The sequence below is a fragment of the Pseudophryne corroboree genome, chromosome 1, assembly GCF_028390025.1.
Source record: "Pseudophryne corroboree isolate aPseCor3 chromosome 1, aPseCor3.hap2, whole genome shotgun sequence".
Classification (NCBI taxonomy): domain Eukaryota; kingdom Metazoa; phylum Chordata; class Amphibia; order Anura; family Myobatrachidae; genus Pseudophryne; species Pseudophryne corroboree.
The window spans coordinates 96,248,481-96,273,245 of NC_086444.1; the positions used below are offsets into that span (position 1 = coordinate 96,248,481).

Here is a 24,765-nt window from a genome sequence, read left to right on the forward strand (position 1 = left end):
ATCACTAGTACTGCAGCCGGACAGGTATATATATTTATTATGTAATGACGGACCTGCTGGACACTGTCAGCTCAGCACCGCAGACTGCTACAGTAAGCTACTATAGTAGTATGTATCAAGAAGAAAGAAAAAAAAAAACCACGGGTAGGTGGTATACAATTATGGATGGACGAGCGACTGCCGACACAGAGGTAGCTACAGCCGTGGACTACCGTACTGTGTCTGCTGCTAATATAGACTGGATGATAATGAGATGAAATTAATATATATATATATAATATCACTAGTACTGCAGCCGGACAGGTATATATATTTATTATGTAATGACTGATGACGGACCTGCTGGACACTGTCAGCTCAGCACCGCAGACTGCTACAGTAAGCTACTATAGTAGTATGTATCAAGAAGAAAGAAAAAAAAAAAACCACGGGTAGGTGGTATACAATTATGGATGGACGAGCGACTGCCGACACAGAGGTAGCTACAGCCGTGGACTACCGTACTGTGTCTGCTGATAATATAGACTGGATGATAATGAGATGAAATTAATATATATATATATAATATCACTAGTACTGCAGCCGGACAGGTATATATATTTATTATGTAATGACGGACCTGCTGGACACTGTCAGCTCAGCACCGCAGACTGCTACAGTAAGCTACTATAGTAGTATGTATCAAGAAGAAAGAAAAAAAAAAAACCACGGGTAGGTGGTATACAATTATGGATGGACGAGCGACTGCCGACACAGAGGTAGCTACAGCCGTGGACTACCGTACTGTGTCTGCTGCTAATATAGACTGGATGATAATGAGATGAAATTAATATATATATATAATATCACTAGTACTGCAGCCGGACAGGTATATATATTTATTATGTAATGACAGACCTGCTGGACACTGTCAGCTCAGCACCGCAGACTGCTACAGTAAGCTACTATAGTAGTATGTATCAAGAAGAAAGAAAAAAAAAAAACCACGGGTAGGTGGTATACAATTATGGATGGACGAGCGACTGCCGACACAGAGGTAGCTACAGCCGTGGACTACCGTACTGTGTCTGCTGCTAATATAGACTGGATGATAATGAGATGAAATTAATATATATATATATATATATATATATAATATCACTACACTAGTACTGCAGCCGGACAGGTATATATATTTATTATGTAATGACTGATGACGGACCTGATGGACACTGTCAGCTCAGCACCGCAGACTGCTACAGTAAGCTACTATAGTATGTATCAAGAAGAAAGAAAAAAAAAACGGGTAGGTGGTATACAATTATATATATATACAATTATATATATATATTAAACTGGTGGTGATTAATTCAACTAGTGGTCAGGTCACTGGTCACACTATCAGCAACTTGCAAGTAGTACTCCTAAGCAGACAATCACAATATACTGGTGGTCAGTGTGGTCACAATGGCAGTGTGGCTGGCACTCTGGCAGCAAAAGTGTGCACTGTACGTTAAAATATGTACTCCTGCTCTCAGACTCTAACTGCTCCCCACTGTCTCCCCCACAAGTCAGATATACATATACAGTCACACTACACTTTAGCAAGTAGTAGTACTCCTAAAAATGCTCCCCAAAATTACTAACTACTGTGTCTCTCTCTACTCTAGTCTCTTCTCTATAAACGGAGAGGACGCCAGCCATGTCCTCTCCCTATCAATCTCAATGCACGTTTGAAAATGGCGGCGACGCGCGGCTCCTTATATAGAATCCGAGTCTCGCGAGAATCCGACAGCGGGATGATGACGTTCGGGCGCGCTCGGGTTAACCGAGCAAGGCGGGAGGATCCGAGTCGCTCGGACCCGTGAGAAAAAAGCTGAAGTTCGGGCGGGTTCGGATTCCGAGGAACCGAACCCGCTCATCTCTACTTATAACAAGAAAAGACACAGATGTCTAATCAGTATTCTACTTTTTTTTTAAAATTGTGTTTTCTCTTATGGGCCCTACACACTGGCAGATAAAATGCACGATATGAACGTTCTCGTTCATTAATGAACGAGAACTTGTTCATATCGTGCAGTGTGTGGGCACCAACGATTAACGATGCACGGCCCCGCGCTCGTTAATCGTTGGTGCCCCGTCGCCATTGTCCATATTAGCATGCAGTGCTATGGAGCCGGGTGACGGGGGGAGTGAAGAATCTTCACTCCCCTCATCACTCCCCAACCCTCCCCCGCCGCTGGGTCGCCCCCGTCAGCCATATTCGCCCTCAGGCAGCTTGGCAGCGGATCGTTAAGTGTGTAGGGCCCTTAAGGAAATGCATCGGATTTGGCTTCAGTAAATCTGCGGGATTCGTAGTAACGTAGGGGCAGATGTATTAAGCCTGGAGAAGTGATAAAGCAGTGATAAGTGCAAGGTGATAACGCACCAGCCAATCAGCTCCAATATGCAAATTGACAGAAGCTGATTGGCCCTGTTATACTCTATAAAGACTGCTTCAATTTGATTTGATAAATTCATTTTTTTTTTCCATATATAAAAATAGCTCACCTGCTTGTAATTTTTGTTCTCCGGGAGAAGCCAAGAGAGGTGTCTTAGCAGGTCACTTCAGGAGGTGGGACCAGACTGTCATGTCATCAAGCCCCACCCCCAAGATGGGGAAATGCTGACTGGAGGTGGGGCAAAATTACATCATTCATGTCTTTTAGCCCTGCCCCTTCACACCGTCTTTGGGTTTTCAGTACTTTTATCCTATACTGCCTGCTTCACTTGGGAACCGGCATTATGCTGGAATGCCACCTTCCCTTTCGGGGGTCCGATTTTTAGGGTAGTCCCCCGCAGCTTCTGGGAGGGTAAGCAAGTATGAGGTTGCGGCCAAATTCAATGGAAGTGCCTATTACCTGGACCTTGCACAAAAAAAATGCAGGATGTACGGCCTCATACAACTATCCTTTTACTCCATATGGTGAGATTCCTGCAGTTATTACTCTATTGCGCTACTTTTTCCACAATTTTGCAGTTTAGTTCACTTATAGTGAAGCGAACTGTAGTTTAGTGAGCAGGAAAAATCATTGGACACTGGGCCTGATTCATCTTTGTAAGTAAAACAAAAAAGCAAGCAACTGGGCAAAACCATGCTGCACTGCAGGAAGTGCAGATGTAACATGTGCAGAGAGAGTTAGATTTGGGTGGGGTGTGTTCAAACTGAAATCTAAATTACAGTGTAAAAATAAAGCTATCTAACATGTGTAAGCTACATGCAAAAGCAGCGAGTATTTACCCTGCACTGAAAAGATACAAGTGTACTTGCTCTCCTTGCATGGCAACATGGGCCCTCATTCCGAGTTGTTCGCTCGGTATTTTTCATCGCATCGCAGTGAAAATCCGCTTAGTACGCATGCGCAATGTTCGCACTGCGACTGCGCCAAGTAACTTTACTATGAAGAAAGTATTTTTACTCACGGCTTTTTCTTCGCTCCGGCGATCGTAATGTGATTGACAGGAAATGGGTGTTACTGGGCGGAAACACGGCGTTTCAGGGGCGTGTGGCTGAAAACGCTACCGTTTCCGGAAAAAACGCAGGAGTGGCCGGAGAAACGGTGGGAGTGCCTGGGCGAACGCTGGTGTGTTTGTGACGTCAACCAGGAACGACAAGCACTGAACTGATCGCACAGGCAGAGTAAGTCTGGAGCTACTCTGAAACTGCTAAGTAGTTAGTAATCGCAATATTGCGAATACATCGGTCGTAATTTTAAGAAGCTAAGATTCACTCCCAGTAGGCGGCGGCTTAGCGTGTGTAACTCTGCTAAATTCGCCTTGCGACCGATCAACTCGGAATGAGGGCCATGGTTTGTTCCAGATACAAAGTTACTTGTTCTTTATGCTTTACTTACAAATATGAATCAGGCCCACTGTTACAAAGGTTTTTCATGCAGCATTGAGCAACCCTGAGTTCCAAGCGTTTATTTGGGAAACTACTGATACGGTCAGGGCCGGATTTAGGGGGGGGCGAAGGGGGCGACCGCCCCCCCTAACACAGTCATAGCCACACCCACTTTTGAGCTGAAGAGAGCTCTCCAGGGAGAGCCTGAGGCAGAACGCTGTGCTGCAGCCTATACCACAGCAGCACAGAGGAGCCAGGAGAGTAAGGGTTACAGAGCATATGCCCCTCACTTGCAGGTGTGTGGGTACTAGGGCTAATAAATACAGTTACCCCAGAGCAAAGTCACATGATGTACATAGAACAATCACAAAGCACTATCTCAGTCTCACTCAAAAAGTTCAGTTTTTCAGGAATTGAGAGAGGAGGAGTTAGGATTGCAGATGGGAAGAGTTGGGACTAGAGAGGGGAGGAGTCAAGATTAAACAGTAAACCGCCCCCCCTAAAATAAAAGTCTAGATCCGTCCCTGGATACGGTAGCTATTGTGGAACTGCCTTTTGCAGCATACACTGGCTCAAAGGTCCAGCTGGCGCTTGTTGACCCACAATTCATTGCACACAAGCGAAACTAACGTGCGCAATAAACTGATGCGTTGATGGAGAAAACAAAAGCACAAAAAGTTCTTCCTTTGGAAGCGATAGATAACACTTCAGATGGTGTGAAGCAAAAAATGCGTTGCGTTTTCACTTGAAGCTTTATCACACTGGAAAATTTAGTATGTGAATAGGCTCCAATATTAAGAATTTAGAAGTTTGCAGCTGTAGTACAAAAATAGAAATACATGTCAACAACATTAAAATAAAAATAGACCGCACACTGGTTTGAAGTGGATGCCTTCTCGATCAGCCTTGGAGTAAAAAGAATAAATCTCACAGGAGAAGTACAATAGAGATTGATGTAGAACTCAGTAAGAAGGTAAGTTCAATAGTTCAATGCGCTCCAAAGACGGCAAGAAAATAGAACGCGTACGCTCGCTCAAGGATGCACGCTTCAGTCTGAGTCAGAAATAGCTTGCTAATGCACAAGGCAGATGAAGGGTGACACGAATATTACATGGCAGCCAGTCAAATCATGGCACGAAAAAATAGTGGCGCAAACAGGTGTATGAGAACACACAGCCCATCTGACCGTGTCATGGAAGGAATATAGCAGAGGAGAAGTCCACATCCCACTTCTATCCAAGCAGCAAACTTACCGTCGGCACAGGAACACAAACACTGGCCAGGTGCGGGGTGGGAAAAGGCTGACCAGTCTGACATGCCAGTGTTTGTTTATAGTGATGGCCAAACCCAAGTGTCTCGAAACCAGCTTAAACTTTTGCATACAACTTCAACATTGCTGGCAACATAGGAGAACACTGTGGGGGTAATTCAGACCCGATCGTAGCAGCAAACTTGTTAGCAGTTGGGCAAAACCATGTGCACTGCAGGGAGGGGGGGCGGGGGGGGGGGGCAGATATAATATTTGTAGAGGGAGTTATATTTGGGTGGGTTATTTTGTTTCTGTGCAGGGTAAATACTGGCTGCTTTACTTTTACACTGCAATTTAGATTTCAGTTTGAACACACCCCACCCAAATCTAACTCTCTCTGCACATGTTATATCTGCCACACCTGCAGTGCACATGGTTTTGGTGCAAATGCAGCAATAGTGTAGCAGCTTTTGTTGTAGCTGCAGCAGGACAAGTGCATGTGTGCAAGATGGGTCACATGTGCCGGGAGCATGGTCATACAACACGGCAGAGTGCCTACCACTTTACCAGTTCCCTTCCCTTAAAGGTTCTTATGATGCCATGCATACAATGGCTCATGGTAATCATTCACCACTGCTTGACAATATATATATATCTCCTGACCTACCGGCCAGACCAAGACAAAGCTGGTAGGAAGGTAGGACAGAGCCATCAGATTGGCACTGTCCTTCCTAAATAGTCACAAGAGGTCGTATTAAACCTTTGATGGTGTTACATGTACTGTTTAGTTGGCGGTGGTTCAAGCCTCCATTTTGGATATTACTCTTGTAAGGAAACAATGATGAGGCTGTGGACTTTAAACTACCGCTTCAAAAGAAAAAAGGGTAACAGAAAAACACAATTACTGTATATCTAAACCTGCATTAGACCAAGTTTATAAACAAGACAAAGAGGGAGAGGAACATCTCAAGCAAAGGGGGTAGCATCACTTTTTCCATATGTTGCCTTCTCCCTCCATAGTTTCATTTATCGTAGGTGACCTCTTAAATAAAGGGGAGAGGGGGTGTGCAAATAAATGGGGCCCATTTATCAACAAGTTTTAGCTATTTCAAACTCGATGTGTATGATGAATATTGCTCTAACCAGTCAGCTCTCAAATGTCATTTTTCAAACACACGATGGTTAAGAGCACCATTTATCACACACAGCGACTTTTAAATAGCTAAAATTTGTTAATAAATGGGCACCACTGTTTTATTTTTCCCCTCTACGTTTATACTTGTGTTGTTTGTTTGTTTTAGCACAAAACAAACACTATTGTGTATAAGACCTTTAGGTAATAAAATATCAAATAAGTGGATAGTTGTAACTCATGATAGAGCACATCAATTCCCTTAGGACAGGTGACATCACTACGACACAATAAACCATGAGAAGGTGACAGGTAGATGAGCTGTGAGAAGGCGACAGGTAGATAAGCTGTGAGAAGGTGACAGGTAGATGAGCTGTAAGAAGGCGCCAGGTAGATGAGCCGTGAGAAGGCGACATGTAGATGAGCCGTGAGAAGGGGACAGGTAGATGAGCTGTGAGAAGGGGACAGGTAGATGAGCTGTGAGAAGGCACCAGGTAGATGAGCTGTGAGAAGGCACCAGGTAGATGAGCTGTGAGAAGGCACCAGGTAGATGAGCTGTGAGAAGGCACCAGGTAGATGAGCTGTGAGATGGCACCAGGTAGATGAGCTGTGAGATGGCACCAGGTAGATGAGCTGTGAGAAGGTGACATGTAGATGAGCTGTGAGAAGGCACCAGGTAGATGAGCTATGAGAAGTCACCAGGTAGATGAGCTGTGAGAAGTCACCAGGTAGATGAGCTGTGAGAAGACACCAGGTAGATGAGCCGTGAGAAGGCACCAGGTAGATGAGCCATGAGAAGGCACCAGGAATATGAGCTGTGAAAAGGCACCAGGTAGATGAGCTGTGAGAAGGAGACAGGTAGATGAGCTGTGAGAAGGGGACAGGTAGATGAGCTGTGAGAAGGCACCAGGTAGATGAGCTGTGAGATGGCACCAGGTAGATGAGCTGTGAGAAGGCGACAAGTAGATGAGCTGTGAGAAGGCACCAGGTAGATGAGCCGTGAGAAGGCACCAGGTAGATGAGCCGTGAGAAGGCACCAGGTAGATGAGCCGTGAGAAGGGGATAGGTAGATGAGCTGTGAGAAGGGGACAGGTAGATGAGCTGTGAGAAGGGGACAGGTAGATGAGCTGTGAGAAGGGGACAGGTAGATGAGCTGTGAGAAGACACCAGGTAGATGAGCTGTGAGAAGGGGACAGGTAGATGAGCTGTGAGAAGGGGACAGGTAGATGAGCTGTGAGAAGGCACCAGGTAGATGAGCTGTGAGAAGGGAACAGGTAGATGAGCTGTGAGACGGCACCAGGTAGATGAGCTGTGAGAAGGGGACAGGTAGATGAGCTGTGAGACAGCACCAGGTAGATGAGCTGTGAGAAGGGGACAGATAGATGAGCTGTGAGAAGGCGACAAGTAGATGAGCTGTGAGAAGGCGACAAGTAGATGAGCTGTGAGAAGGGGACAGGTAGATGAGCTGTGAGAAGGCGTCAGGTAGATGAGCCGTGAGAAGGCACCAGGTAGATGAGCCGTGAGAAGGGGACAGGTAGATGAGCTGTGAGAAGGGGACAGGTAGATGACCTGTGAGAAGGGGACAGGTAGATGAGCTGTGAGAAGGGGACAGGTAGATGAGCTGTGAGAAGGGGACAGGTAGATGAGCTGTGAGATGGGGACAGGTAGATGAGCTGTGAGAAGGGGACAGGTAGATGAGCTGTGAGATGGCACCAGGTAGATGAGCTGTGAGAAGGCGACAGGTAGATGAGCTGTGAGATGGCACCAGGTAGATGAACTGTGAGAAGGGGACAGGTAGATGAGCTGTGAGATGGCACCAGGTAGATGAGCTGTGAGAAGGGGACAAGTAGATGAGCCGTGAGAAGGCACCAGGTAGATGAGCCATGAGAAGGGGACAGGTAGATGAGCTGTGAGAAGGGGACAGGTAGATGACCTGTGAGAAGGGGACAGGTAGATGAGCTGTGAGAAGGGGTCAGGTAGATGAGCTGTGAGAAGGGGACAGGTAGATGAGCTGTGAGATGGCACCAGGTAGATGAGCTGTGAGAAGGGGACAGGTAGATGAGCTGTGAGATGGGGACAGATAGATGAGCTGTGAGAAGGCACCAGGTAGATGAGCTGTGAGAAGGGGACAGGTAGATGAGCTGTGAGATGGGGACAGGTAGATGAGCTGTGAGAAGGGTACAGGTAGATGAGCTATGAGAAGGCACCAGGTAGATGAGCTGTGAGAAGGCGACAGGTAGATGAGCTGTGAGAAGGTACCAGGTAGATGAGCTGTGAGATGGCACCAGGTAGATGAGCTGTGAGATGGAACCAGGTAGATGAGCTGTGAGAAGGCACCAGGTAGATGAGCTATGAGAAGGCGACAGGTAGATGAGCTGTGAGAAGGTACCCGGTAGATGAGCTGTGAGATGGCACCAGGTAGATGAGCTGTGAGAAGGGTACAGGTAGATGAGCTATGAGAAGGCACCAGGTAGATGAGCTGTGAGAAGGGGACAGGTAGATGAGCTGTGAGAACGCACCAGGTAGATGAGCTGTGAGAAGGGGACAGGTAGATGAGCTATGAGAAGGCACCAGGTAGATGAGCTATGAGAAGGCGACAGGTAGATGAGCTGTGAGAAGGGAACAGGTAGATGAGCTGTGAGACGGCACCAGGTAGATGAGCTGTGAGAAGGGGACAGGTAGATGAGCTGTGAGAAGGCACCAGGTAGATGAGCTGTGAGAAGGGGACAGGTAGATGAGCTATGAGATGGCACCAGGTAGATGAGCTGTGAGAAGACACCAGGTAGATGAGCTGTGAGAAGGGGACAGGTAGATGATCTGTGAGAAGACACCAGGTAGATGAGCTGTGAGAAGGGGACAGGTAGATGAGCTGTGAGAAGGGGACAGGTAGATGAGCTGTGAGAAGGCACCAGGTAGATGAGCTGTGAGAAGGGGACGGGTAGATGAGCTGTGAGAAGGGGACAGGTAGATGAGCTGTGAGAAGGGGACAGGTAGATGAGCTGTGAGAAGGGGACAGGTAGATGAGCTGTGAGAAGGGGACAGGTAGATGAGCTGTGAGAAGGGGACAGGTAGATGAGCTGTGAGAAGGGGACAGGTAGATGAGCTGTGAGAAGGGGACAGGTAGATGAGCTATGAGATGGCACCAGGTAGATGAGCTGTGAGAAGGGGACAGGTAGATGAGCTGTGAGAAGGCACCAGGTAGATGAGCTGTGAGAAGGGGACAGGTAGATGAGCTGTGAGAAGGGGACAGGTAGATGATCTGTGAGAAGACACCAGGTAGATGAGCTGTGAGAAGGGGACAGGTAGATGAGCTGTGAGAAGGGGACAGGTAGATGAGCTGTGAGAAGGCACCAGGTAGATGAGCTGTGAGAAGGGGACAGGTAGATGAGCTGTGAGAAGGGGACAGGTAGATGAGCTGTGAGAAGGGGACAGGTAGATGAGCTGTGAGAAGGGGACAGGTAGATGAGCTGTGAGAAGGGGACAGGTAGATGAGCTGTGAGAAGGCACCAGGTAGATGAGCTGTGAGAAGGGGACAGGTAGATGAGCTGTGAGAAGGGGACAGGTAGATGAGCTGTGAGAAGGCACCAGGTAGATGAGCTGTGAGAAGGGGACAGGTACACATCCTGTACCTGTCAGTAATTCCCAAGCAGGCACACACTTTAGAGACTCAAGTTCTAACCCTGACACATCAGCATTAAGGGTAATTATATAATACAGTTGCACGAAAGGCATGAATGCAGCTGAAATCCATAGATGAGCAAGTAAAATGAAAAAGCTTTAAATGCTTTTCTAGATATAAAGATTCCACGTTATGAGTGTTTTGCGCTGAGAAGTGCTGCCAGCATCTTTCACGGTTTTGTACAGTAACTGTAGAAAAATCCCCTCAGGTATCTAGTGTTGAAAAAGAACACCTTGTCCTGCGACCCTTCTTAGGCTATCAATCACTTTCTAGTATATAATTCCAAAAGCATTTGCTGGGAGATTTATGACATGTCAGACATGTGAAGATGGGGAGGCGTGTTACTGTCACACTCGCTGTGTCGCCACCGTAAATGTTTTCAGTTCAGGGGTCGGGGAGGTGTTGGGGAGAGGGGGTGGTGGTGGTGGGGGTGGGGGGGCTGCTGGGATTCGCAGAGTTGTTTTTCTGTTTATGTTGGAGGATACATGAAGCAGCCGGAACCAGCTTGTTGTGCGCAGTGTCTCCTGACATAAACATGTTACTGATTTATATTCCTTGGCTCTGGTTATTAGGATGGTTATAAGTCCAAATTCAGTGTCAGTTACCTGTTTTGTAACATGTTGTAATGTACAATGGCCCTCATTCCGAGTTGATCGCTCGCTAGCTACTTTTAGCAGCCGTGCAAACGCATAGTCGCCGCCCACGGGGGAGTGTATTTTTGCTTTGCAGGAGTGCGAACGCCTGTGCAGCCGAGCGGCAGCAAACACATTTTGTGCAGAACAAGACCAGCCCTGTAGTTACTTATCCTGTGCGATGATTGCTGCGACAAATGACACGGTAATGACGTCAGATACCCACCCAGCAAACGCTCGGCCACGCCTGCATTTTTCCAAACACTCCCAGAGAATGGTCAGTTGCCACCCAGAAACTCCCACTTCCAGTCAGTCTCCTTGCGTTCGGCTGTGCGATTGGAATCGTCGCTAGAACCTGTGCAAAACCACAAAGGACTTCGTACCCGTACGACGCGCGTGCGCATTGCGGTGCATGCGCGGATTAGCCATTGTTTTCGCCGATCATTATGGCGAACAACGGCAGCTAGCGATCAACTCGGAATGACCCCCAATGATGGGAATCTATCTACAGGGCTGCCTTGAAGAAATTTGCGTCACCCTGACAAATTTTGACCCTGGGCTCACTTCCTTGAGAAATAAGTTTAACATTTTTTATATCCCTTCGTCTATTTAATAAACTCAGGATCACGACAATAATTTTAATAGGGTCTAAGATGGATAAAACAAATAAATGCAACAATTTTTTTTAAACTGTGGTTTTCTAGTATGTGGGGGGTAAGATATGAGCTGGGGACTACAAGTTACAGCAGGTCAGAAGAGCCGCTGTACACCGAGTGTGGTATACAATATCTGCAATGTCTAGATCGACAGTCATTAGGTCGACCCCATATGGTCGACATGGGCAAAAGGTTGATATCGCAGTGGTCAACACAATTTTTGGGGGGGCATTTTTGGTGTTATTGTGGATAGTTTTTCCATCTGGGACCACCATTTGTAGAAACGCGTCGCTTTGCTCGCCATGCTGTGGGTGCGGTGTCTCATTTCGCTCGACACGAGGTTACTAAAATTTATGATTTGTGACATAGATAGTCAAGGATGGAGAAAGTCCAAAACCATGAAACCCCCCCCCAAAATGTGTTGACCATATGCTTGTCGACCATTGCCATGTCAACCATTTGAACCTGTTGACCTTTTGTCCATGTCGGTCTTTTCCAGTGTTAACTTTTCATAGGTCGATCTTTTGTCCATGTCGGTCTTTTGACAGTGTCAATCTAATGCATGTCGACCATATGATCTCGACCCTGCACACTGTAGATGGAAGTGTAGCGTTTACTGTACAGTAAAGAACATGTATAGAGAAACCATATGACGTAGAAGAAACGTACACATCGGTGGTGGATTGCTGGACAGATGTTTTCAGGAGCAGCGAGTATCAATTCTTCTGGGACCCAAAGAATAGAGCTGCAGTTATAGCCATAGGGCCCTAACAAATGGTATCTAGTTTGTACAGTCTCACGAGCAGGGCCTTCACTACACTCACGTCTGCACCTTCTTCATAAAGTCATTGTTCTATGTCTATATGTGTGATTGTTTTTATATAATTTGTTGTACCAACGGTCAGATGTTGCAGTTTATATGGCACCGTATAAATAAATGGTAATGTTTTATTAATAATGAATAATTTCAAATAATGTTATACAGATTATTTACATATATAAATGGTAAATACCACTGACTCATCACAAATTCTCCTGAACCATAAGGACTTAAGGGCCTAGTTCAGACCTGATCACAGCAGCAAATTTGTTGGCATATGGGCAAAACCATGTGCACTGCAGGGGAAGGGGGGGGGGGGGGGGGTCAGATATAACATGTGCAGAGAGAGTTAGATGTGCGTGGGATATATTGTTTCTGTGCAGGGTAAATACTGGCTGCTTTCTTTTTACACTGCAATTTAGATTTCATTTTAAACACACCCCGCACAAATCTAACTCTCTCTGCACATGTTATATCTGCCCCCCCCGCACATGGTTTTGCCCATCTGCTAACAAATTTGCTGCTACGATCAGGTCTGAATCAGGCCCTAAGAATGTGACATTTGGACAGTAGCTTGGTTTTGCGACTTAGGCACCCACTAAGAAGGGATTTTTCAAAATTCCACCCACAAAGAGATTAAAAAGGGGGAGATGATTATTGGGAATTCCCCCCTCACAGAGAAGAGTTAAGACAGCCCACCCAGCCGTATCTATAAAGAACGCATGGTGACGGCAATACCAAGTCGCGGAAGGGGGAGGACTCAACTCTCTGTTCATGGACTTCCTTGCCAGTTCTAAGTTGTAGAGCAGTCCATTATGCAAATAGGGGAGCCACATCAACTGCCACCCCTAAACACTGTCAAACATCGCTGGGTGTGGCTCCCCTATTTGAATAATGGACTGCTCTGCAACTGCCACTGGCAAGGTAGTCCAGCCTTATGGTTCAGGAGATTTTGTTGAGTCAGGGGTATTTGCCTATTATATACATAGATTTCAGAGGATTCAGTATGATATCCCAAATGTCGGATCCCGGCGGTAAGGAGACCAATGCTGAGATCCTGACAGCCGAGATACTGTCAGTGAGCACAGTGTGTCCCCTCGCGGGCACGCTGTCCTCCCACGCACTCGGGTGTTGGCGTGGACCACCACCTCAGTGGGGATTTCCGCCAGCGGTCAGAATTCGACCGCCGGTATTTCAACGGGTGTCAGGATTCCAGCGTCCGTACCATGACAGCCGGGATCCCGACAGCCGGTACATTGAATACCTCCCATTTCAGATATACTGTAAGTACTTAACCAACCTGTTTCCAGTCAGGAGAGGATAGTGTCTCAATTATCAGAGGTTACCTGCCACTTGAATTACAGTAAACATTGCCAAACCTCTCAGAGAGCAATACGAGGAAAGGAGACATAGATATTTTGACTCTTAAATGTATTAAAGGAAAGCTTGATAGTCAGCAACTGCTTATCTGCTGTGTAAAGGGTACCGACAGCTCTCTCAGTGACCTTGTGTTGTACGGAAATCTTTACCTTTTTACCTCAAAGTAGGAGCCCTAAGGAGAGTGAGAAGCTAAGCAAGAAGAGCTAGGGCCCTTTGGAGTCAGCCAATCCCTGCAAACCTTACATATTTAATATACAGTGGGCGGAGCTTGGCCTGTCGTCCCAGCATTTACAGCACTGAGCAGGCTAGCATCAGAGGCAGCATGGGGCAGAGAAGGAGGCGGTTTATTCTCCTCAGCGCCAGCCTTTTGACAGCATCAATCCGGGGAAGGCCTGTCTGGAGGTGTGGCCTGACAAAGATATATGTAAACATTTGTAAATCAGTATTAAATTTGCCTAAATACCAGCGCTTTTCATCTCTTTGTAATTATACTTGAAATTCCGTAGCGAAGCACGGGTTCTCAGCTAGTATCCAATAAAACGATCTTGTCATCACTTGCACTATAAGCACTGTCCTACATATGATGAGATGTTTCATTCAGTTTATAGACTCAAAAGAACCACACCCTTCCCCTATGTTAGAACATATGGCTGTTTAGCATTTGATTATAAATGACGCTTCTCCCACCACAGAGAATACGGTCATTTAAGGCCCTCACACGTGGTACAATATAGCTGATGTTCCGAAGCATTGTAACGATAAAACAGCTAAATCGTTCCGTGTTTGTGCATGATATCGTTCATTGCGCGCTTCCGTGGGGTCGTCCATCGCTTCGCCTGATCTTTCCGCATGTTCAAATGATCACCGATGCGGCTGGCGACCCATGCAGCGCTTATGCGGTGGGCGGCATAGCAGGCAGTCGGACACTGAATTGCCCCATGTGTAGGGTAGGGACCGCCCGATATGTCGGCCCTCAGAAACATAAGGGTATATTCAATTGAAGTCGGATCCATTCCGACATTCATTTGTCGGACTGGATCCGACTTGGGCTATTCAATGCCCACCTCAAATCGAGATGAGGGACCAGAGAGGGGGGAGAGCCGCGTGGAGACGGGGGACAGTAGCGCTGCAGAAGGTTGTGGCACAGCCGCCAGACCTCATGGCAGCGTCCACCCGGCTCCAGCAAGCGGGACCTCACTTGCTGGAGCCGGTTGGACGCTGCCGTGACAGGTTTTGGCCCCGTTTTCGACAGAAGCACGCGGATCGGCAGCTATTCCGCCGATCCACGTGCTGTTCGACAAGTGTAATTCCTCGACTTGTCGGATAATTTTGTGTTAGATTGAATAGGTCGGAACCCCTTCCGACCTAAAAAAGTCGAAAACTGACGTCTTATCGACAGACGGCAGCTTTCGACTTCAATTGAATATACCCCATAGTTGGTACACATTGTACCATGTGTGACCACCTTAATTAGGCTGTTAGCCTAAAGTCATGTTTTCCACCATTGACAATATATAAAATAAGACCTATAAGTATCTATTTTTCCAGCTCTATCTATACTGAGTTCTATTTTCTCTGTCCTGCAGGTTCTGACACCGTTCCTCAAAATACAGTCCCACATGTCTCCTGGAATCCTGTGTAGAGTCCAGAGGACTGGAGGTAAGCTTTGTGTACAATAAACTGTATGTAGAAGTAATTATAAATGATACTTGCGTTCTAGTTTTCCATGTACTATTATATACTATGATTGTGGTACAACATTACAATTCTGTGTCTCTATGATGAATGATTACAATGATATATTTTTATGTATTCCGTATTGTTGTATGTTAGTGCTGGTTTTAGCAAAAGCAGATACATTACAGCCGTTTTTGTTTCTACATTTGTGCATATATAATGTGTACGCTTCTACACCAATTTAGAATCTTTTTATAGATATTATATTGCTTGAGTAATTTATCTGCTCATTCACAGGCATTCCAGCTTGTTAATAGCCGCATTACAGTGTACGTGTAAGGGTAATGATATTATGTAGAATGAAGGGCTAGGTAGAGAAGCACTCCTGAAACCTGCTGGATGGTATAGAATGTAAGCTCTCACGAGCAGGGCCCTCTCCCCTCATGTGCTTAATCCTTCTCTTACTTAAACCATCTTCGACAGCACCAAATCAACTGGTTTTCTGCCACCCTGATACTTTTGTCAGTGTCATCTGCTGCTGTTGCTATTTCTATGTACCCTGTACTCAGTGCTGTTGGGGCCACAATTTTGAATGTCTGGGGGGGAGAGGAGGGGGGGGGGGCCAGATGCATTTTTTTATGCTCGCACTGGGACCCAAATTGCCTACAACCAGCCCTGCCTGTACTTGACCTGTATTTGCTTATTCATTTATGTACTCTGTTATTGGGCGCTGTAGATCTTTTGTGGCGCCATATCATTAAAGGATAATAATAATGATGAAAATAACATTACAGCTCCAGTACCTACCTCATACATAGTGAAAGTGACTGGTAAACCATACAAACAAGTGGCCCGTCTAGGCTTATCTCCAATTGTAAAGATGGAGAGCTGGGCATACTATTGGATTCATCTTTACAATTGGAGATAAGCCTAGAAATCCAAACAGGGAATATTGCGACCAAGTGGACATTTGCGGTGGACCGGAGCGTTCGCTAGGACAAAGTAGAGTCCATAATCAAGCCATCAGAGGTCTCGCATCTTCCAATACAGCTGGTAATATATCTTCGTACCATCTTTACTGTGGCTACACTCCTAAGATGAACTACAAGTCCCAGCTCACATGTTCATGATTTTAATCAATCAAATATAAGCAGTGCTTTGATATGCCCTTATTATCATATTTTTAGATATTTGTTGCAACAATCAGTTGTGTGGAATATGTAATAAATGTATGTCATTTTAAACATATCCAGTGTATTAGCGCTATTTTTTTCCGGTTTTAATAAAACAGGACAAGGTTGCCGGACAGTAGGAAAGGCAGAGCATGCAAAAACCAGGGACATACTGTACAGGACAAGGTTGCTGGACAGTGAGGAAGGCAGAGCATGTATAAAACAGCGACATACAGGACAAGGTTGCTGGACAGTGGGGAAGGCAGAGCATGTATAAAACAAGGACATACAGGACAAGGTTGCTGGACAGTGGGGAAGGCAGAGCATGTATAAAACAAGGACATACAGGACAAGGTTGCTGGACAGTGGGGAAGGCAGAGCATGTATAAAACAAGGACATACAGGACAAGGTTGCTGGACAGTGGGGAAGGCAGAGCATGTATAAAACAAGGACATACAGGACAAGGTTGCCGGACAGTAGGAAAGGCAGAGCATGTATAATACAGGGGCATACAGGACAAGGTTGCTGAACAATGAGGAAGGCAGAGCATGCATAAAACAGCGACATACAGGACAAGGTTGCTGGACAGTGGGGAAGGCAGAGCATGCATAACACAGGGACATACAGGACAAGGTTGCTGGACAGTGGGGAAGGCAGAGCATGTATAACACAGGGACATACAGGATAAGGTAGACAAAATACATGCAGACAGGAGTTCCCTGCTCACAGGGCAGCTTGCAATCTAGTGGGAAAGCACGGACAATGTAACTAATGGCCCCAGCATTCTGTGTCGTGTTGTTTCAAGGCAAAATTACTGAAGATAATTAAATGCTTCTCATAATACATTCTTACAGGAACTCAGTGCATTGTTTAGTGATTAGAGCAGGATACTCAACTTCCAGCTTTCCACCCACAGATACAGTATATATATATATATATATATATATATATATATATTTATTTCTCTAATGTCCTAGTGGATGCTGGGTACTCCGTAAGGACCATGGGGAATAGACGGGCTCCGCAGGAGACAGGGCACTTTAAGAAAGAATTAGGACTACTGGTGTGCACTGGCTCCTCCCTCTATGTCCCTCCTCCAGACCTCAGTTAGAATCTGTACCCGGACAGAGCTGGGTGCATTTTAGTGAGCTCTCCTGAGCTTGCTAATAAGAAAGTATTTTGTTAGGATTTTTTATTTTCAGAGAGATCTGCTGGCAACAGACTCTCTGCTACGTGGGACTGAGGGGAGAGAAGCAAACCTACTAACTGCGGATAGGTTGTGCTTCTTAGGCTACTGGACACCATTAGCTCCAGAGGGATCGAACACAGGAACTCACCCTTGGTCGTCCGATCCCGGAGCCGCGCCGCAGTCCCCCTCGCAGAGCCAGAAGACAGAAGCCGGCGAGAGAAGCAAGAAGACTTCAAAATCGGCGGCAGAAGACTCCTGCCTTCATATGAGGTAGCGCACAGCACTGCAGCTGTGCGCCATTGCTCCCACATTAAACCCGCACACTCTGGTCACTGTAGGGTGCAGGGCGCAGGGGGGGGCGCACTGGACAGCAATTGAGTACCTCATGGCAAAATAGAGCATATATACAGCTGGGCACTGTATATATGCATGAGCCCCCGCCATTTTTTACACAAAATCGCGGGACAGAAGCCCGCCGCTGAGGGGGCGGGGCTTCTTCCTCAGCACTCACCAGCGCCATTTTCTCTCCACAGCTCCGCTGAGAGGAAGCTCCCCAGGCTCTCCCCTGCAGAATCACGGTAGAAAGAGGGTAAAAAGAGAGGGGGGGCACATACATTTAGCGCAAAAATCACTAATACAGCAGCTACTGGGTAAACACTAAGTTACTGTGTAATTCCTGGGTTATATAGCGCTGGGGTGTGTGCTGGCATACTCTCTCTCTGTCTCTCCAAAAGGCCTTGTGGGGGTTCTGTCCTCAAATAGAGCATCCCCTGTGTGTGTGGTGTGTCGGTACGATTGTGTCGACATGTTTGACGAGGAAGGCTATGTGGAAGCAGAGCAGGTGCAGATGAATGTGGTGTCTCCGCCGACGGCGCCGACACCTGATTGGATGGATATGTGGAAGGTGTTAAATGATAATGTAAACTCCTTGCATAAAAGGTTGGATAAAGCTGAAGCCTTGGGACAGTCAGGGTCTCAACCCATGCCTGATCCTACAGCGCAGAGGCCGTCAGGGTCTCAGAAGCGCCCACTATCCCAGATTGTTGACACAGATATCGACACAGATTCTGACTCCAGTGTCGATGGCGATGATGCAAAGTTGCAGCCTAAAATGGCTAAAGCCATCCGCTACATGATTATAGCAATGAAGCATGTATTGCACATTTCAGAGGTAAACCCTGTCCCTGACAAGAGGGTTTATATGTTTGGGGGAAAAAGGCAAGAAGTGACTTTTCCCCCTTCACATGAGTTAAATGAGTTATGTGAAAAAGCTTGGGATTCTCCTGATAGGAAAGTGCAGATTTCCAAACGGTTACTTATGGCGTATCCTTTTCCGCCAACGGACAGGTTACGCTGGGAATCCTCCCCTAGGGTAGACAAAGCTTTGACACGCTTATCTAAGAAGGTTGCCCTGCCGTCACAGGATACGGCCTCCCTAAAGGATCCTGCAGATAGGAGGCAGGAAGGTATCCTGAAGTCCGTGTATACACATTCAGGTACCCTACTGAGGCCGGCAATTGCGTCGGCCTGGATGTGTAGTGCTGTAGCAGCATGGACAGATACTCTGTCTGAGGAACTTGATACCTTGGACAAGGATACTATATTACTGACCCTGGGGCATATTAAAGACGCTGTCCTATATATGAGGGATACCCAGAGAGACATTTGCCTACTGGGCTCTAGAATAAATGCAATGTCAATTTCTGCCAGAAGGGTCCTGTGGACTCGGCAATGGACAGGTGATGCCGACTCAAAGAAGCACATGGAGGTTTTACCTTATAAGGGTGAGGAATTGTTTGGGGACTGTCTCTCTGACCTAGTTTCCACAGCTACGGCTGGGAAGTCAAATTTTTTGCCATATATTCCCTCACAGCCTAAGAAAGCACCGTATTACCAAATGCAGTCCTTTCGATCACAAAGAGGCAAGAAAGTCAGAGGTGCGTCCTTTCTTGCCAGAGGCAGGGGTAGAGGAAAGAAGCTGCACAATACAGCTACTGTAGTTCCCAGGAACAGAAGTCCTCCCCGGCTTCCACTAAATCCACCGCATGACGCTGGGGCTCCACAGGTGGAGCCAGGAGCTGTGGGGGCGCGTCTCCGAAATTTCAGCCACCAGTGGGTTCGCTCACAGGTGGATCCCTGGGCTATACAGATTGTGTCTCAGGGATACAAGCTGGAATTCGACGTGATGCCCCCTCACCGTTACCTCAAATCGGCCCTGCCAGCTTCCCCCATAGAAAGGGAAGTAGTGTTAGCGGCAATTCACAAATTATATTTCCAGCAGGTGGTGGTACAGGTTCCCCTCCCTCAACAGGGAAGGGGTTACTATTCCACAATGTTTGTGGTTCCGAAACCGGACGGTTCGGTCAGACCCATATTGAATTTAAAATCCCTGAACATTTACCTGAAAAGGTTCAACTTCAAGATGGAATCGCTCAGGGCGGTTATTGCGAGCCTGGAAGAGGGGGATTTTATGGTGTCTCTGGACATAAAGGATGCTTACCTGCATGTCCCCATTTATCAACCTCATCAGGAGTACCTCAGATTTGTGGTACAGGACTGTCATTACCAATTCCAGACGTTGCTGTTTGGTCTGTCCACGGCACCGAGAATATTTACCAAGGTAATGGCGGAAATGATGGTGCTCCTACGAAAGCAAGGAGTCACAATTATCCCATACTTGGACGATCTCCTCATAAAGGCGAGGTCCAGAGAGCAGTTGCTGATCAGCGTAGCACACACTCGGGAGGTGTTACAACAGCACGGCTGGATTCTGAATATTCCAAAGTCGCAGCTGATTCCTACGACGAGACTGCCCTTCCTGGGCATGATTCTGGACACAGACCAGAAGAAGGTGTTTCTCCCGGAGGAAAAGGCCCAGGAGCTCGTGACTCTGGTCAGAGACCTCTTAAAACCAAAACAGGTGTCGGTGCATCAATGCACGCGAGTCCTGGGAAAGATGGTGGCGTCATACGAAGCCATTCCCTTCGGCAGGTTCCATGCGAGGAATTTTCAGTGGGATCTGTTGGACAAGTGGTCCGGATCGCATCTTCAGATGCATCGGGTGATCACCCTATCCCCCAGGGCCAGGGTGTCTCTTCTGTGGTGGCTGCAGAGTGCTCACCTTCTCGAGGGCCGCAGGTTCGGCATACAGGACTGGGTCCTGGTGACCACGGATGCAAGCCTCCGAGGGTGGGGGGCAGTCACTCAGGGAAGAAATTTCCAAGGGCTGCGGTCAAGTCAGGAGGCTTGTCTGCACATCAATATCCTGGAACTAAGGGCCATATACAACGCCCTAAGTCAAGCGGAGCCTCTGCTTCGCAACCAACCGGTGCTGATTCAGTCAGACAACATCACCGCAGTGGCTCATGTAAACCGCCACAAGAAGCAGGGTGGCGATGGCGGAAGCCACCAGGATTCTTCGTTGGGCGGAGAATCACGTGCAAGCACTGTCAGCAGTGTTCATTCCAAGAGTGGACAACTGGGAAGCAGACTTCCTCAGCAGGCACGACCTCCACCCGGGAGAGTGGGGACTTCATCAAGAAGTCTTCACACAGATTACAAATCGATGGGAACTGCCACAGGTGGACTTGATGGCATCCCGCCTCAACAAAAAGCTACAAAAGTATTGCGCCAGGTCAAGAGACCCTCAGGCGATAGCTGTGGACGCACTAGTAACACCGTGGGTGTTCCAGTCGGTCTATGTGTTTCCTCCTCTTCCTCTCATACCCAAGGTGCTGAGAATCGTAAGAAAAAGAGGAGTGAGAACAATACTCATTGTTCCGGATTGGCCAAGAAGGACTTGGTACCCGGAACTGCAAGAAATGCTCACAGAGGACCCATGGCCTCTGCCTCTCAGACAGGATCTGTTGCAACAGGGGCCCTGTCTGTTCCAAGACTTACCGCGGCTGCGTTTGACGGCATGGCGGTTGAACGCCGGATCCTAGCGGAAAAAGGCATTCCGGATGAAGTTATTCCTACGCTGATAAAGGCTAGGAAGGACGTGACAGCAAAACATTATCACCGTATATGGCGAAAATATGTTGCTTGGTATGAGGCCAGGAAGGCCCCTACAGAGGAATTCCAGCTGGGCCGGTTCCTTCACTTCCTACAGTCGGGAGTGACTATGGGCTTAAAATTAGGGTCCATAAAGGTCCAGATTTCGGCCCTATCCATTTTCTTTCAAAAGGAACTGGCTTCTCTTCCTGAAGTTCAGACGTTTGTAAAGGGAGTGCTGCATATTTAGCCCCCTTTTTGTTGCACCAGTGGCACCTTGGGATCTTAACGTGGTGTTGAGTTTCCTGAAATCTCACTGGTTTGAGCCACTTAAGACCGTGGAGTTACAGTATCTCACGTGGAACGTGGTCGTGCTATTGGCCTTAGCTTCGGCTAGGCGTGTGTCAGAATTGGCGGCTTTGTCATGTAAAAGCCCCTATCTGGTTTTCCATATGGACAGGGCAGAATTACGGACTCGTCCGCAATTTCTGCCGAAGGTGGTGTCATCTTTTCATTTGAACCAACCTATTGTGGTGCCTGCGGCTACTCGTGACTTGGAGGATTCCAAGTTACTAGATGTGGTCAGGGCTTTGAAGATTTATGTAGCCAGAACGGCTGGAGTCGGGAACTGACTCGCTGTTTATCCTGTATGCATCCAACAAGCTGGGTGCTCCTGCTTCAAAGCAGACTATTGCTCGCTGGATCTGTAACACGATTCAGCAGGCTCATTCTGCGGCTGTATAGGGCTAACAAACGGCTGCGCTGTGTCTCAGGAGAAAGGTTGAAAATAGAAAGATGAGAGCCGTTATAAACAGACTAATTTATTAACCATAATGAGGTTAAAAGACAACTGATTGTGAACAAACATACATATATCTATAAAAACACCTTAATGGTCTCTATGACAAGGTCTTGTTTTTCAATATTTGAGAACAGTCTTTGAAAAAGATCTGCAGTCACTGAATGCTGATGGTAGGGGTAGTGGTTGGTGTATGATTACAGCCGCCCCTAAGTTTTCAATTAATCAGTCTCACCGGGTTGAATAATAAATGCTTGTTGTTACCTCTCTATGTGGGCTGGTGTTTGAACCGAGCGTCCTCGGTCCAAGTCCTGCAATGCCCACGGGCGCTCAGCAGCGGGAGGAAAAGAAGAGAGCCAAGCCGCCAGTGTCGATGTCTGGCCGGGAGCGGTGTAAGGCACTACCGCAGTCGGTGGAAAGAAACCCGTCAGGAGGAGATCAGATGGATCAGTGCTTGTGGATTCAGAGAGAGACCTCAGCAGGTGTATTAGAGGTGGAGTCCTAACGCGTTTCGTCACGCTCCACGTGACTTTATCAAAGGTATAACATATAACCTCTAATACACCTGCTGAGGTCTCTCTCTGAATCCACAAGCACTGATCCATCTGATCTCCTCCTGACGGGTTTCTTTCCACCGACTGCGGTAGTGCCTTACACCGCTCCCGGCCAGACATCGACACTGGCGGCTTGGCTCTCTTCTTTTCCTCCCGCTGCTGAGCGCCCGTGGGCATTGCAGGACTTGGACCGAGGACGCTCGGTTCAAACACCAGCCCACATAGAGAGGTAACAACAAGTATTTATTATTGAACCCGGTGAGACTGATTAATTGAAAACTTAGGGGCGGCTGTAATCATACACCAACCACTACCCCTACCATCAGCATTCAGTGACTGCGGATCTTTTTCAAAGACTGTTCTCAAATATTGAAAAACAAGACCTTGTCATAGAGACCATTAAGGTGTTTTTATAGATATATGTATGTTTGTTCACAATCAGTTGTCTTTTAACCTCATTATGGTTAATAAATTAGTCTGTTTATAACGGCTCTCATCTTTCTATTTTCAACCTTTCTCCTGAGACACAGCGCAGCCGTTTGTTAGCCCTATATTACTATTATCACGTTCACAAATTGTGCACGGCAGCGCAGTCTCTCAAGAGTTTCATTTATTTCATTTATAGTTATTTATTCTCTGTAGGCGCTGACAGCAGTATCTTAGTTTTTCATTCTGCGGCTGGATTGCCGCATCCAAAATCTGTAAAAGCCCATTCCACAAGGAAGGTGGGCTCTTCTTGGGCGGCTGCCCGAGGGGTCTCGGCATTACAGCTTTGCCGAGCAGCTACTTGGTCAGGTTCAAACACGTTTGCAAAATTCTACAAGTTTGATACCCTGGCTGAGGAGGACCTTGTGTTTGCTCATTCGGTGCTGCAGAGTCATCCGCACTCTCCCGCCCGTTTGGGAGCTTTAGTATAATCCCCATGGTCCTTACGGAGTCCCCAGCATCCACTAGGACGTTAGAGAAAATAAGATTTTACTCACCGGTAAATCTATTTCTCGTAGTCCGTAGTGGATGCTGGGTGCCCGTCCCAAGTGCGGACTTCTTCTGCAATACTTGTATATAGTTATTGCTTACACTAAGGGTTATGTTATGTTTGCATCAGGTTGTCTAATGCTCTGTTGTTGTTCATACTGTTAACTGGGTAAGTTATCACAAGTTATACGGTGTGATTGGTTTGGCTGGTATGAGTCTTACCCTGGATTCCAAAATCCTGTCCTTGTACTGTCAGCTCTTCCGGGCACAGTTTCCCTAACTGAGGTCTGGAGGAGGGACATAGAGGGAGGAGCCAGTGCACACCAGTAGTCCTAATTCTTTCTTAGAGTGCCCTGTCTCCTGCGGAGCCCGTCTATTCCCCATGGTCCTTACGGAGTCCCCAGCATCCACTACGGACTACGAGAAATAGATTTACTGGTGAGTAAAATCTTATTTTTCCATGAGATGGATGGCAGAGAGGACAGGAAGGGTGAGATGGATGGCAGAGAGGACAGGAGGGGTGAGATGTATAGCAGAGAGGACAGGAGAGGTGAGATGTATAGCAGAGAGGAAAGGAAGGGTGGGATGGATGGCAGAGAGGACAGGAGAGGTGAGATGTGAGGCAGAGAGGACAGGAGAGGTGAGATGTATAGCAGAGAGGACAGGAGGGGTGAGATGGATGGCAGAGAGTACAGGAGAGGTGAGATGTATAGCAGAGAGGACAGGAGAGGTGAGATGAATGGCAGAGAGGACAGGAAGGGTGAGATGGATGGCAAAGAGGACAGGAGGGGTGAGATGTATAGCAGAGAGGACAGGAGAGGTGAGATGAATGGCAGAGAGGACAGGAGGGGTGAGATGTATGGCAGAGAGGACAGGAGAGGTGAGATGTATAGCAGAGAGGACAGGAGAGGTGAGATGGATGGCAGAGAGGACAGGAAGGGTGAGATGGATGGCAGAGAGGACAGGAGGGGTGAGATGGATGGCAGAGAGGACAG

At 47.2% G+C, this 24,765-nt stretch overlaps 1 protein-coding gene across 2 annotated transcripts in view; it reads left to right on the top strand.

The window, feature by feature from the left end:
- Positions 1-24,765, top strand: part of GHR (growth hormone receptor) — a 636,857-nt gene that overhangs the window by 205,166 nt on the left and 406,926 nt on the right. For both annotated transcript variants that reach the window (XM_063961562.1, XM_063961570.1), the window contains one exon: positions 14,997-15,069. The gene's annotated coding sequence lies outside the window, so the exon portion shown is untranslated. The remainder of the gene's footprint in view (positions 1-14,996; positions 15,070-24,765) is intronic.